This window comes from Lates calcarifer, linkage group LG8 (assembly GCF_001640805.2).
Source record: "Lates calcarifer isolate ASB-BC8 linkage group LG8, TLL_Latcal_v3, whole genome shotgun sequence".
Taxonomy (NCBI): Eukaryota; Metazoa; Chordata; class Actinopteri; family Centropomidae; genus Lates; species Lates calcarifer.
Genome location: NC_066840.1, coordinates 13,704,341 through 13,719,463, shown reverse-complemented (window position 1 = coordinate 13,719,463; position 15,123 = coordinate 13,704,341).

Genomic DNA, 15,123 nt, shown 5'->3' with positions numbered 1-15,123 from the left:
GGCCAGATTTATTGATAGCATTACAAATATCAGGCAGCCACTGTGCACACACTGGATTACCCAGGGGCACAACTGAGATGATAATAGTTATAGTACACATTTTGGCTAAATGTGCATGACTTTGCCATCTTTCTTATCCAGAACTAGAACAACAACAACCGTAGAACAGGCTTAAAATCATGCATCACCAACACTCCCACTGAATGATAAGGTGTGAAAGACATGAAGCAACAGCAGCCAGGCTGTGAAATGAGCACACAGTTTATCTTATCTATGTCACTGTATTCATTTATCAACAATAACGCAAAGATGAGGAATCAAGATGGTGAAATACATAAGATAAAATGCATTCACTGACTTTCATTTTTCAAGTCACCATCATCAGCACAAGATCAGCATGTATCCCAAGAATGTAAAATGTGTGTTGAACCTACATGAAACCCAAACTACTCCACAAATGTCAATGTGTTGAACATTTACTGGACCAGAAGTCATAAAAACAAACCCATGTGATTTTGAACTAGACATAAATCTCCCACAAAGCAGCATATTTTGTGCTGTATAGTCAGTGTTTACAGCCAAGCCGGCCTCACTGGAGGAAAATGCAATGGTTTCTAACTGTGTGTGTGATGCAATGCGTTTCCCAGCCAGGCCTTGGGGGAGCTGAACAGGTACAGTGAGCCATATTCCCGCTGATGAGATTAGTAGTACCATGCTGCTGCACGCACATAAATGTGTGTGTGTGTGTGTGTGAGGAGTGTGTGTACAGTATGTGTGTGTGTGTGTGTTCTCTGTTTGGTTGTGTCAGTGCTTGCAGCCGTGCACACAATATGACTCTGACTCAGGAAGGATTTTTTTAGTTTTTTTTTCCAGTGTTGTGCCCAAGCCTTTTCCTGCTGACGCTGGTGCATTGGCAGAGTCAACATCTTACTTCCTGTCCTCAGGGATGGGTGATCGGATACCCGGGGCAGGATGGTTACACGCCTTCCAGAGGTTTACTGGACAGGGCAGCTTTGTGGGAGCGGGATGATGGAAACTTGCACCCACCTATTGTCACCTCTGTGTGAAGTGCTCACTGAGGATGGAGGCATGAGGTGGCCCTGGGGTTGCAATATACTATAAAAGTGATGATGCATGGTGAGGTGACCTAATAGGAAAACATAATGGAAGAGGTGGAGGTGGAACCTCTTCCTCCACTGATCCTATTATTAGCTGTGCAGGAAACCACATGAATTAGTGCAATTGTACTACTAATAGAAACATTTTTTAAGACTATTTATCGTCAGTTTAACCAATGATTAGGTAAATTTTACCAGAGAGTTATGTGATATCACATCATCAAACACAGTTCTGTTTCTATGTTTACCTGTAGTTCAATATACCTTAACAAAAATGATGTTTAAAGAGTTGAGGTGCATGGTAAAAAACACCTGACAGACAATCAATTAACCATTTTTTATGGCCATAGTATGAACAGTAGGCCCACATCGCCATGGAAATTGATGTTTGCTGTTGTGTGTTGTGTTGTGTGCGGCACATGTGCCCATGTACCCGGTTGTAGACACACGTGTTCCAGGGCAGAAGGACATTCCTGAATGCCACATCAACCCTACCAGGACATTCAGGCTCTGCCTAAACAGACAGCATCCCGCCTCTAAACCCTTATTAACTCCTACCAGCGCACGGATTAAGTCCTGGGATCCAGACAGCTAACAACCCCATACGTGTCTGGTACAAGCTGCTCACCCATTCACAATGCTTTATGACTGGCTACAACTCACAGTCTCCCTCCACCACCTCCCGCAGAGGGACATTTGCAAAACAAGTGCTTAGTTGAGGGGGGACAGAAGTGGGGAGAGAGGGGTGTATTTCAAAGATTAGGGGGAAGATGGGGATGGAGGGGGGAATAACAAAGACATTTTGACTGATATGAGCTTTTGAAAGCCAATGTGGTACTGACTGTGTACCCAGAATGATTAACTTAATTAAAGGTTAGCATGTCTGTTGAAGACACTTTGGCCCACTGCATCTATTCAATATTCAAAATTCTGGGATGTATTACTACCAGGGCTGGACAAGTTAACGCATTATTATCGCATTAACGCATTAATTCATTAATTACTTTATCGTGCTTCAATACACACCGTTGATGCCAAATCACCCACCCAAACAAACCGCAGAGGGAGGCTTCTGTAGACTGCGTTGGATGCAACGTTTTGGCAGAAAATCATGCAATTAATCACAATTAAAAAATTTTATTGTTGACCAGCACTCATTTCTACATTTCAATTGGTTACAAAACAAATGCACAAACTGCAAAACGTTGTCAGTGAAAAACCTTGATAATATTTGGGATGGATGATGTGGGTGATATCTGATGAAGAAATGGCTGCAGAATATATAAGCAAAGTGATATATTGGTTTAACTTGGATAACATTTCCCTGGGAACATGGAGGACAAGAGGCATTGAGGCGTTATGCACTGGGCTTTTCATGTGTGCAGAGGCATGTGCCAGTCCACATGGAACAAACACTCATGCAGAGTCAGTGGTTTGCCTCTTCTCTGGGTGAGTACAGGAGATTTCATAATGACTAAATCACTTCTAAGAACCTGAAACAAATATTTCTTATGATTTCTGAAATACTGACAAAAATTAATGACAAAACAAAGGGAAAAAATGTGTAGAAAACATGATAAAATTAAGTAAGTAATGACTGTAAGTTACACTTTTCTGTTTCTACAACAGTTTGATTATATTTATACTGATGGGTGTCATTTGTCAACGCCAGGGGTATGATGCAAGTTCCATTGTCACTTTCAAGTTGGAAACTATTTTGTAACATATTTCAGGGTGTGGGAAAATGCTTCACAGAATACCTTGCACAACTGTGCGCTGAGATTGCAGTCAACAGTTGCAGGATGATTGCACTTGATACAATTTACTTTTAAAAACTTAAACTAGGTTTAAATAAATCACTTTAAAAAAGGAAACGTTTTATGTATGGATGCACTTATGGCAAATTATTTTAATCTGAGGACACTGGTGCAGCCTGTAAGCAAGTAGGTCAGATTTACTATGACCTATTACAGAGATTTCACATATAAATGGGAGGCACAGAGGACGAAATGTTTGAAAGAAAATCATTTTCCCACTCACTGTATGCCAAATGGAGCACAGACCCTGAATCACAGCTCCTTGTAAAACCATGAGAGTTCACTGCATAGTTACAGAGAAGTATACTGTATAGATGGCCTATAGTATTGGGCTGTGTGATCAGGACGTACGTAGCTGTAGACTAAAAGTACAGTAAATTTACCTTCACCCACAAACCAGAGAACTGGTGTACTCATAAACCTGAGTGATTGTTTGTTCAAATACTTTTGCAGAGAAAACTTTCAGGCCAATGAAAAACACTTTGTTTGCATTTGGTATTGTGTTCTGTATGTTTATCTTACTGTAAATCTATTGGACAAACAAAAGCGAATGCACACACACCTCTCTGGTTTTATGGTGTTGTAATGACAGCACATAATTACACTTGCATAAATGAGCCACGAGCAATGCAAAGAAACTGTTTCATAACCACACCAGCAGGGCCTGTCTTGCTAACAGCAGGTAGATTAAGGACTAATGTTTGCCCCCGCGTGAGATGTTGTGACCTTGTTGCCAGTTTGCAGAAGTTATGTAACGTCCCCAGACAGGTGAAAAAACAAATGACCAATTAATAGCATCTCCCCGGGGAGCGACAGCACAGCCGCTGCTATGGCAGTCCCAGCCAGTCAAGACCAGTGCAGCTGCAGGTGAGGACATGGTTTGTTTGTGTATTTCGGAATTGCAGATTCCTCGTGAGTCTGGGTGTGCACACTCAACTCCGCATGTTTGTGTATGAATGTGTGTGTGTGTGTGTGTGTGTGTGCACGCTATAGCATTACACCACAAATAACTGTAAACCAAATTCAGATACATTTTTTAAATTAGTTTTATTAAGTGAGTGAACTTAGAAACTTAACTACCAGTCTCATTTTTGATGATCTATACACTACATTTTGGGCATATGAGATAATGTTAGCATTAGCCACTGGAGATAGCTCTTAGTGAGTTAAAGGAATGAAGTTTGATGCAGAACTTGCAATGTTTCTTGTAGACTGGTAAATAAACAGCTGTTAATGCTGCCAACTTTGGCTATGTAGTGATGGCAAAACGTGCTTAGAGCTTCTTTAAAAGAAAACGCTAAATTCGCCACACTCCCCCAATCACACAACCTATTCTCCCGAATATCTTTGATTCTGCAAATCTCTGTTGCCGGAGGAGGAATAACAGTTCTTCACTGTTCACATTTGTGAGTTTGTGTGTGCATACAGAGAACTGTACTGTAAGTATGTGCATATGTGACCCCGTGTGTGTTCGCTTTCGTGTGGCGTGCCTCATCTGCCATCACAGCTGAGATCACAGCAGGGCCCAGGCAGAGCGAGCCGACGCCCAGCTCAGGCAGTGGGTAATCCTGAGGTGATGACATTTCAGTCTGGCTTCGCAGGTATGACAGCCGAGCAGTGCTTCTGCACAGGTCTGAGTGGAGATGAGGTTATGTAAGATAACAAGGAACACATGCAGATGGCCTCCTACTTAGTGATATCTGTGAGTGGCGTGCTCTTTTAGCAAGTGCTTTAAGGTCTGTGAGTCTGAATGTGTGTGTGTTGTGGCCCTCAGCAAAACACTGTTGCTGGGGACATTTTGGCTACTTACATGCTCTCAAACAGTGTCAGCGCATGCTCAATATATTTTATTTCTCAATAAGTAATCAGGTTAGAATACTACAAATATTCATGCAGAAGAATGAAAGAGCTACCTCAGTGCTCATAGTTCCTTATATTATAATCAAACCTTTTTATGTTGGGTCTGTGCTGTTTTATAGTCTACCATTACACAGAGCATGAAGTGTGTTTTTTTGAACTGGATGCCAACTGCCTCACTGCCTGACAAATTATACCCTTTCCACCTTCCCAATGGTTGTGCTGGCACAAAGACGGCGGTTAAATCAAGTTATACAACAGCAGAAAACTTAGGTTTCTTTATGCAGAAGTCTAAATTGGGCTCTTGGGGATTCAGTTCTGTGAGGTGATAGTAAATGAGAGAAATCTCATACTCTGCAATCTGCAGGGAGAAGAAAAATCAAAAGGAGGGAAGTTTTGTTCTGAGGAGTTTGCTCTGGGGCTCATTTCTTTTTTTGAAGTCAAGAGGTTAAGCCTGTTTTTTTTTTTTTTTTTACACAGACTTTTGAAAGCATCACACAACGATGTGTCACGGTTTCAGTGGCACACAAGACAACACACAGACATATATAGAAGGGAGACGCTCACAAATGCAATCACGTAATCATAGGTATAGAAGTAGACATTCACACCCACACACATGCACCCATGCAAACATATTCACAGTAACGTATGATTTTCATCTCATGCAGCTGCCTCCTCTCACAAAATGACACTACCTTCTATCCAGGAGACAAAAATTCATTCTCAGTATAAAATCTACACTATCTACTATACAATTTCCAATAGCTGTGAATGCATGAACACATTCCTCTCATTTTTTCTGAATGTCAAAGTAGGGGAAAAAAAAAACCCAAAACAAAACAAAAACCCCCAAAACAAAAACTATTAACAGATTTGTTAAAACTACAACATGGAAACAAACTGTTTATTTCACAAGTAATACACAACGCACATACTCAACCTGCTGTTCAGTTGCAGCACAGGCGCGCTGTGAGCACAAGAATAACTCCTCCGGCTTTTATACCTCAGCGAAATGCAGAAGTGGACCACGTGACGGTGAGGTGACATCTTGAGATTGTTTCCCATCACGCCTCACTGATGAGATGTACGCCACTGAGACACTGAGGTAACTTTTCTGCGACCACAAACTTCCCCTATCTATGACAGCAATCAAGAGCAGTGGCAAAACGACCCAGGCCGAAGGGCCCAACCCTAGGGTGGCTCTGCTTCCTGTGATGAAAATATCTCGAAAGATCACACATCTGTCAGGTGGTGTGGGAATGGTACCTTTTGAGCTGAGTAATGAAATATAGTGAAAAAGACTGCATGGAAGCAACTTTGAGCTATTGCTATGATAGAAAGTAAGTACTAAGTTTATGATTATAAAACAAAGTCTTTTATTAAATAACACAAAATCTATTTAATGTCCTGCATTTTGTTAAGCACCAAGTCATTATTCAATGTGGTTCAAAGACAAGAGCCTATGCCTATCCTACATTGCACTTGGTAGAAGACAGGGAGACAGCAGGGACTCTTGCAGTTAGACAATCGTGTACACTTGCATTCATACTTTTGGGCAGTTTAGAAACTCCTGTATATATGCTCTACATATATTTGTCAAAATGTTTCTGAGCCACTAAGCTGGAATTTGAAATGAGCAGAATAGTACATACATGCATGTGTATGAACTGTGAACAGCTTTGTTATCTCCCTTGTTCAAACAAGTCACTCCTCATCCCCCAAACGTTTGTGAGCAGAAATCACATCCACTTACAGTAACTGGAAGTGTGCGTGATATCAGCCAGTGTGGTAATAATCACATGACATCCCCAGCAGACTGTTAAAGTGAAACTGAATCCATGGGGGTTTCCAGCAGCAATTTACTGAGCACACCTCCTAGGGCTTCAGCATACACTTGTTTCAGGGAAAAAGGTTTAGCCTCTTGGTACTCTGTTCAGCCTCAACTAGTGTTAGTGTTTCTTTTTGTGCAGTTTGGCTCAAACTCCAAGCAGGGGGGAGGAGTGGGTTGGGGGGGGTGTATTTGTTTGCCAAGGAGAGGAGTCTCCTATGGGAACACTAAAAGCCAAACAAATTAAAAGAGATTGGGCGAGATTACCGTCCCCAAAAAAGCAGCTTTATATGGAAGCTGTAAAATCACGGCCAGGCAGTGCTTGTTTGTGTGAGAGTTAAAGAGCTGCTGGCAGCTGCTGGTAAGTTGTTGTGGAGGTACCAGCCAAGTTGCCGCATGAGCTGTAACATTATTGATCAATCTGGAAACAGGAAGAACATTAGAACTGACACACAAGCCCTGACAAAATGCAAGCACACACGCCGCGCTTTAAGCGCACATGTTCTTCTTCTGCAGCCTGTAAATCTGTGTGCTTGTGACCTTCCTCCCCTGAAATCCAAGCCACAGTCTTCCAGGTGGAGGACAACAAATGTTCACCAGTCATTTTGATCCTGTGAGGACTTTCAGAGACATAAAGCAGATGCAGTAAACTGGCTCACACCACACTTACAGGATATGGAGAGGAGGGCCGTGGTAATTGCAGGCTGGCACAAGTCACTTTGGCTGCCTCTGCTGAAGACACAAGTTCCTAAAATGTCATGGCTCTCTAACACCACATTTGTGTCATGAAAAAGCCTGCAGTTGTTTTTCCAACCTTTGCACATCCAGGAAAACTCAATTCAGGACTCATGTTTTTTTGCCAGCAACACATTACTTCCCATTCATTCAGTTCCACACATTCACACCTGGGCCCTTTATGACCAGTTTTCTGCTGTTGGCCACAGGTGTAACATATTTTTTCACTGGTATTGGAGGATTTTTTTTTTCTTTCCTTTTGGTTTGTCCCTATGAAATCCAGCTCTAGCACATGCAGGCACACGCTGTGTGCGAAACGACTAATCTCAGTTTTCTGCTTTAATATGCTGTGCGAAAACATTGTATAAGCCAGGAATTGAACGTAAGCCGCCCCCCCGGCACGCATGATAGATAAGGAGTCCAGCTCTAAGCCACTGATGCAACATCACCACAAAGACACAGGTAGTATTAGTGGGCCCTCTAGAGGCCCAAGGCTCCTGTTCACACCATGCACAGCTACCAATATTTCCACCTTTGGCTGGCCGTTTAAACAGCTTCTGCAGAACAGAACCCTTATGAGTTATGATGTTTGTTCAGGGCCTGCACTCTTCTAACCTTTATCCTTCAGTCCCGAGCCCAAAGCACCACTGGTTTCCTTGTCCTAACAGCTGCAGCAATTGGCTAGATTCATCCAGCATCCCAGGTGTAAAATGGTCCCTGATGTGAACAGAATGAGAACTGGCAGAACCTTGAAGCCTCACAGCCTGAATTCAGATCCGCTGCTTTGATATTTCTCACGTCACAATACAAAAATAATTACGGGCATGCATTTTGCTGACTGCTGTCTCATGGCTGTCTTACTTATATGTTAGTCTACAAATTTTACTTATTAAATAATCATAAGAGTCACTTTATAGGTGCTAAGCTGCTCTCTCCCCTGCAGAGCAAGGACTGGGGAATCTTGTACAGGTGAGCCCCCTAGAGGTAGATATTTTAATTGCATTCTCGCTCATGCCCGGAGGTTGTATCTGTCACCTGAGGAGAGAGCCAACATACCTGAGATCTCCAATGTGACACATGGAGCAAAAAACCCAGACACATTAAATGCATTCCTCTGTCAACAAGCACCCAAGTGCATAAGTGTGTGCTGTATGTCAAGTCTAAGTGCATAAGTTGTCTTATGTCATATTATCCTTATATATATATATATATATATATATATATATATATATATAATATAAGTACAGCAAGTACTAAGCAGGTTTCTAACGGAGCAAGACACACTGCAACACACACTTTCAATGCTTCCTCCTTGTTCTACAGTAGAAGCCACAGCTGCATGGGACTTTTAAAACTCCTGAGTATATGCCATAGGATATTACTCTACGTCTTCTTATTGTTTCTGTTTTTCACAGGTCACATGCACCTTCTTTTTTTTCATACTCACGCCTGTTAAACTGCTGAGTAGAAAAACAGCATGACCTCGCCTGTCCCTAGCACACTGTGTCTCCCTTTCGCGGATTGGCACAACGCCCAGACGGCTGCTGCTTGCGTGCCACCACTGTTTGGGTAGATTTGCATCTGGGCTCTAGAGAAAACTGGGATGATTCACCAGTCATTGTATGTGTGTGTGTTTGTGTGTGCGCACAGCTGAGTGTGCTGTCTCACTGGAGTCTGTCTTCTCTCTTTTCCCTAACTCTCACTTTTCAGTGGAACTATTTCTGTATACATTTCCCAAGAGCAGTAAACACTAAAATAGGGGGAAAGATGATTACTATCAAATGCTGATTGTGGTAACTCAAACACAGATGTGTTAAGACCTTCAAGCGAGACACAGTAACACAGAAACAGTACAGTATGAAATGGAGGAGTGCACAGGAAAGCTGTGTGATGTCAATAGGGTGGGCATCTGGAATAGAAGGAAAAATAAACACCTAAACACTAAAACGGTGGTGATGAGGCGGCCTTTTCGCCACACACTTGGGAAGTGAGGTTTTCATGACAAGCCCATATTCTTTTCAATGCAAGAGCCCACCAGGGACCCCGCCCTCGAGCACCTGCAAAAATGCTCCCATTCATCATGAGGGCAAATGCATGTCAGGGCCTTTTATGTAAAGTACAGTATATACAGTGCCAGTAGATGAATGAACAAGTTGGCAGTGGTGGGACATTTTATTGTCCCCAAAGGAGGTTTTTTAAAGTCATCTTGACCCCGTTTCAATGAGCTCATTTCTTTTTTTGCAGAACACATACTTACATGTAAATTTCCCTGCACTCTTCTAAAACCAAATGTGTCACAATGTTATTGCTAAGTGCAATAAAGTGCACAACGTACCAGGAAAGTAATTTTCAAAGCTTTTATTATTGTTATTGCAGTGTTCATAATGTCCCCCTCCCCCAGGCAAAAACTTGTTCAAAACATTTTGAGGAATGATGGATGTTCCATGTAGAAAAATAGTTCTTAACAATTGGACTGCATATTAATTTAGGCTTTTTTTTAAATTCTAGATATTTAATTTGGTTGGACCAATTTGGTTCATTTCATTTCCTCATTAAATGCCGGAGCAGTGGGGGCAATGAGAGAACTGTACTGAGGACACATGTCCAGTGTTTATTATCGGATTATTTGCAGGTTTGTGGGAACAGCACTCAATTAATGATATACTGAAGTTGCACCATTGCCCCTTTTCTCTTCTCTCTTCTCTCTCTCACTTTCCCTGTGACCTTGTTTTTTTTTTAAGGTCAGAGCAGATTTGCTCTGAGGCCAGTAAAACATTACAACAGTGCTAAGCCACCCTGGGAAAACTTTGTTGACTCTATAACCATGAACCTACAGTCTAATCTAACTCTAAAGTCCTCAATAGATAGACCTATTTCTTTGGAGCAAATAAGGACTTCAAGATTATTTTCTACTATCAACTGACCTATTGAAAATGCTGAAACTTTTGCATTGGAATTATGAGAATACGATTATCCCCTAGTTTCTCTGGTACATAATGACTACTCACCAAACTCATGCATGTATCACTAACAAATCATTTTTTTGCTTTTAATTCACTGCTCACGGCACAGTCCCCACTGCACTGGGTCAATGCACAACAACCAGCCCACAGAACACTACACCCAACAATGTCTACCATTTTAATATGTATTCAGTTCAAATGATTTATTGGATGTCATAACCAGCAGTTGCTAGACTAGCAATACATTGGCAAAACAAGTCCTTGTGTAGCATTGAACACAACTTTGTGATCTGTTGTTGTATTTTTGGCATCAGGTGTGTGGTTTTTGTAGAAGCCATTCAGGCCCTACAGTGTCACACGCATGAGTTTGTAAAACAACCTACACTCCGATTTACTGACCATTGTCCTGCAGCTGTATTTTACTCTGTGTTGTATAGAAATACATCTACTCTCTGATTTTGGAAGTGGGCTGCTTTCCAATGCATAACCTGTCAGTGGGAAGCGATAAAGGTGAGCTCTCAACACAGGATTTAACTTGAATGGCAGCATTCAAGTTAACTATAAAAAAGTGTCCACTTACAGCCAGGTTTGCTGTTTAGCCTGTGGGCTGAGGTCCTTACCTGTTGTTCAAAACTGTACTTATTCTTTTTCAATGAGCTGCAGTTGATGGTTGAAGCACAGCGCTCTTTTCCTACGATTGGAGCAAGGTAATTTTGGGTCAAGTTGGCATTGCTGCAGACTCAGTGTGAGAAAACACAATATCAACAACTTTGAGACTGTACTCAAACACAACATGGCAATCCAAACGAGCAGAGAGCGCACACAAACAAATGCATTCACTATATGCCTTCGGTCATGCCCTCTCACCTTGCTTGAAACTGACAGCAGAATGTTTTTAATGCGGTATTCCATTGTATATCAAGGTTATAACACAATGCATTCACTGTGAAACTCTGTCCTTCCCTAGACTTATTATAATATGTATTTCAATCATGTCATCTTGTACTACCTCTCTTTCAAAAACTACACTTGCCATTCACAATGCAGTCACATTTAAATACTTCATAGCTTGAAATTTCAAGTCTTTCACATGATGCTAAAGCACCTGAAATAGTGAGCAGAGTGGAGAATCCTTGCAGCATTTCAATGTATTGGCTAGTCAATTCAAATAAAGTTTTTCTTTGTGTCTTTTGAAAGACAACTTTTGAATTTTTCACTTTAGGTTCTCTGACTTATCAGAGGAAGTCTTTTGGTATAACTAGTAATAACTATTAACTGAACTTTTAAAAAATATGAGACATTTTTTCATAGAAATCTTTTCAGCTAGATTCCTTTCACTGTCAATAAATACATGACATCCTATTGTTAATGATGTCTTTCTGTATGTGAGGCTGGTATGCGTGTGTCTGTGTGCGCGCGTGTAGGTGGTTTTCAGCCACTTCCTTTTGTAAAAACCAACCAAGGACAACATGTTCTGAAAATGACTGCTTTCACTTTGCAGAGCAGCCACAGAAAGGCTGATGACGAATGTGCAAGCGACATGTTTTCTCTGAGTGAGAGGCATGCACCTTAAATAATGAGCCTCAAGGTGATCTAAGACAACTGCACAGTGACCTCCACAGGCAGTACTGGTTTGTGGCGCTCTGAGACTTGCGGAAACAAAAACACATCAGTTCAGAAACACACGTATGCACATACCACTTAGGCATTGACAAAAACACAAGGACCCTCACCCCCCACACACCTAAATGTGGTTTGTCAGTTGGCATTGTTAACACAGACTAGTTAATTTCACAACATTTCATCCCTGCAGCTCATTTCCCTCTATGTCTCTAATCTGCATTGTCACCACAAGGGTGGTAAGTACAATGTGCTTCATCCCAACATTTTGTGGAAGATTAGCGATACTGTGAACAAAGGCGGCTGTTTTGGCTGACTGGCAAGGCCTTTCATGGGTTTAGTGGTGGCTGCTCTGTACATTTTGTTCAGTTGTGGGATATGTCTGCCGACAGCTTTGTCCGCCTCATGGGTAGGTATCACAGAGCCACTCTTGGTGCTGCACAGACATACCGCCAGAGATTTTTCTAAGCCTAAATATCTTTCCCCTAGAGAGGATTTTTGCCAAATTTGCATCTGCTGAAAGCCTCGTCTTCATGACCAGTTACTGTTGGGGGAATGAAACATTTCTGAAAAAAGGTATTCCTTGGACAATGGCAACTTTTATTACTCCGTGTTATCAGCTACATCAAAGACTCCTCTGTGAATCTTTCTGCCTTTGACGAAAAACTGGTTGGGTTTAGGTAGTTGCCTCAGAGTTTTTTTTTTCAAAACCAGTTTGCCACAATGAGGCTCACACATCAACTCCACAGAAGGAACAGACAGATTAGAACATAGATACAAAAAACAAAGATAGACTGAACTAATTATGAATTATTGTGCTCACTTGTGTTCGCCCTGAGAACAATCTTTTACATTTTGCTTCTTCCATAGTTCCATGGACAGCTATAGACACACAGAGATACAACAACCAAAACCCAAAACACACTTGCAGCCATGAATGTTTTGATAAGCAGTACAGGATCATGCGTCACTTCTAACTGAGCTTTGTGATGCCTCGGTTGCATGTGCATGCCAGCAGGGCACATCTAAATCTCTTAAGTGACAGTTTTTAACTCACGTACGCATCAACACAAGCCCCTCTTCACGTACACGCCCACATGATCCTACTCTTGCGCTATCGCTGTTTGATCAGCGACACTGATAAAGATATGTAAGTGCACACACGCACACACACACACACACACAACAAAAAGCCTTTACATAACATAATCCTCTTAGCTCTGAACTTTTACAAACTTTCACTCGCTGCACAGTGACAAAAGTGCATCTGCTTCCTATACCACAGTGAGACATTACGTACATGTGCTTCCTCAACAAATGTGTCCACAACAAATAGTGATCTTTGTGTCTGTCTGTCTGTGTGTGGTGTGTGTGTGTGTGTGTGTGTGTGTGTGTTAATCTGCACATAACAGTGTTTCTTTCTCTCCTGACTTTCTGAGAACTTCATGCAGTCCACCAGCAAAGTTAAGTGTTGTCATGAGTCTTGTGAGTGTGTTTCTCTTAACAGACCACGCACACACACAAACACATGCACATCCATATCCATACACAATTATATAGACAGTAGGCATAGATGTAGGCTAGTACTGCTGAATTAGCATTGGCCACTGGAAAATTTGAAGGGCTAAAAATCCTTTAAGTATAGAAAAGTACATGGCGTCCTGTTTAAATGGCATTTAAAGAGTTGATGCAGGAAAACATGTCATTTATATTATCCAACTAAACGGGCCATGGAGAGCAGCCCACCACAGCTCATGGCCTTGCTTGCTGGACATGAGCTAGACTTCTTGTTTTTCTCTCAAGCTCATCAAATGTTCAAGCTTCTAATTCCTCAGGAACGGTGGACACAGATCCACTGTTTACACGAAGAGGACATTCCTTTCATGAGCTTGGCACCGTGAATGTGAAATATGTTCTCTTTCTCCGGCCCTCAGTCGCCTGAGTTGCTGGCCTTTAAGCTACTTAAAAACGGTTGACCTCATGTGAGAAAATGAGGAACGATGGATGAGACTAGAACAAAATGTCCTAGACACTCACAGCTGAAACTAGGTCAGGAAGTTTGGAGGTAAAGCATGTGCTTCCTCCTACTGGTCATTATATGTAGTGTAGGTGGGCCATTATGGGTTGAAAAATGGTACCATTTTTACAGTCTATCTGAAAGTGATTTATCTGTTGTGAGGCAGTTTGTTTTAGTTCTGCTAAAAGTGTTAAAGGCAAGTTTTGTGCTTATAAAATACACCCTGAAACTAGTGAAATTCTTTACACAGTCAGATGCATTCAAGCTGCAGAACAATAATTGGGGTCAGGAAGAGAAATAAATAGTAAATAAATAAGTAAATAAATAAAATGCAATGCAATGTTGGGAGAAATGAACCAGACTCTCTCCATTAACATTTTAGCTGTCAGGCATTTCTGTAATGCAGCCTAGTACAGACACATTCTGCAGGTAAATAATTGCATGAGCTGTGCATGGCTTGGCAAAAGTTCACATAGTTTGTGGTGATGAGTGTAAAGCAATGCTGAGAGAGAGAGAGAAAAAAAAGTAAAGTACATGTCACAAGAACACAATTTGTTTATTGACATCTACATACATGCATACTAAAATATTAATGTCCTTTATGTACAAGGTGACACAGTAGAGTTTTAAGTACATCTAACACTAAAAGATAGCATAGAAATGCATGAAAATGTCAAATATACTGTAGTAGAGCTTTTGATTTGCTAAATACATGTTAAGTAGTTCACAATATAACTGCTCCCAAATTCATATGCTATATACATTCTAAAGCCTAAGAATAATATATAATATATAGTGAGAATATTCACTCTCAGCAGTCTGTCTCAGCAGAGGCCTCAAGATGTGGACAGTCTGACATTTGTACCATAACCAGTACCTCTTCACCCAGTGTGAAACAGCAGCTTTAGTCCATCCATGTCTGGGTTTTGACATGTTGTTAGATTCCCATCTGCACACTGCTATACTGAGACTTGCCCTAAGCCTTGCAGCTTTGTTATTGACTTGTCTCACCAGTGAACGCTAGTTAAAGCTAGTGTCTACATGGTGTGGATGTGTATTGCCATAAATGCTAAAAAGCATACCAAGTCAAAATCCCCTGAGAACAGGCTACTGTGCTCGAGCTGCAGTTATCGACACCATGTCTGGTACCAGCCATTACACCATG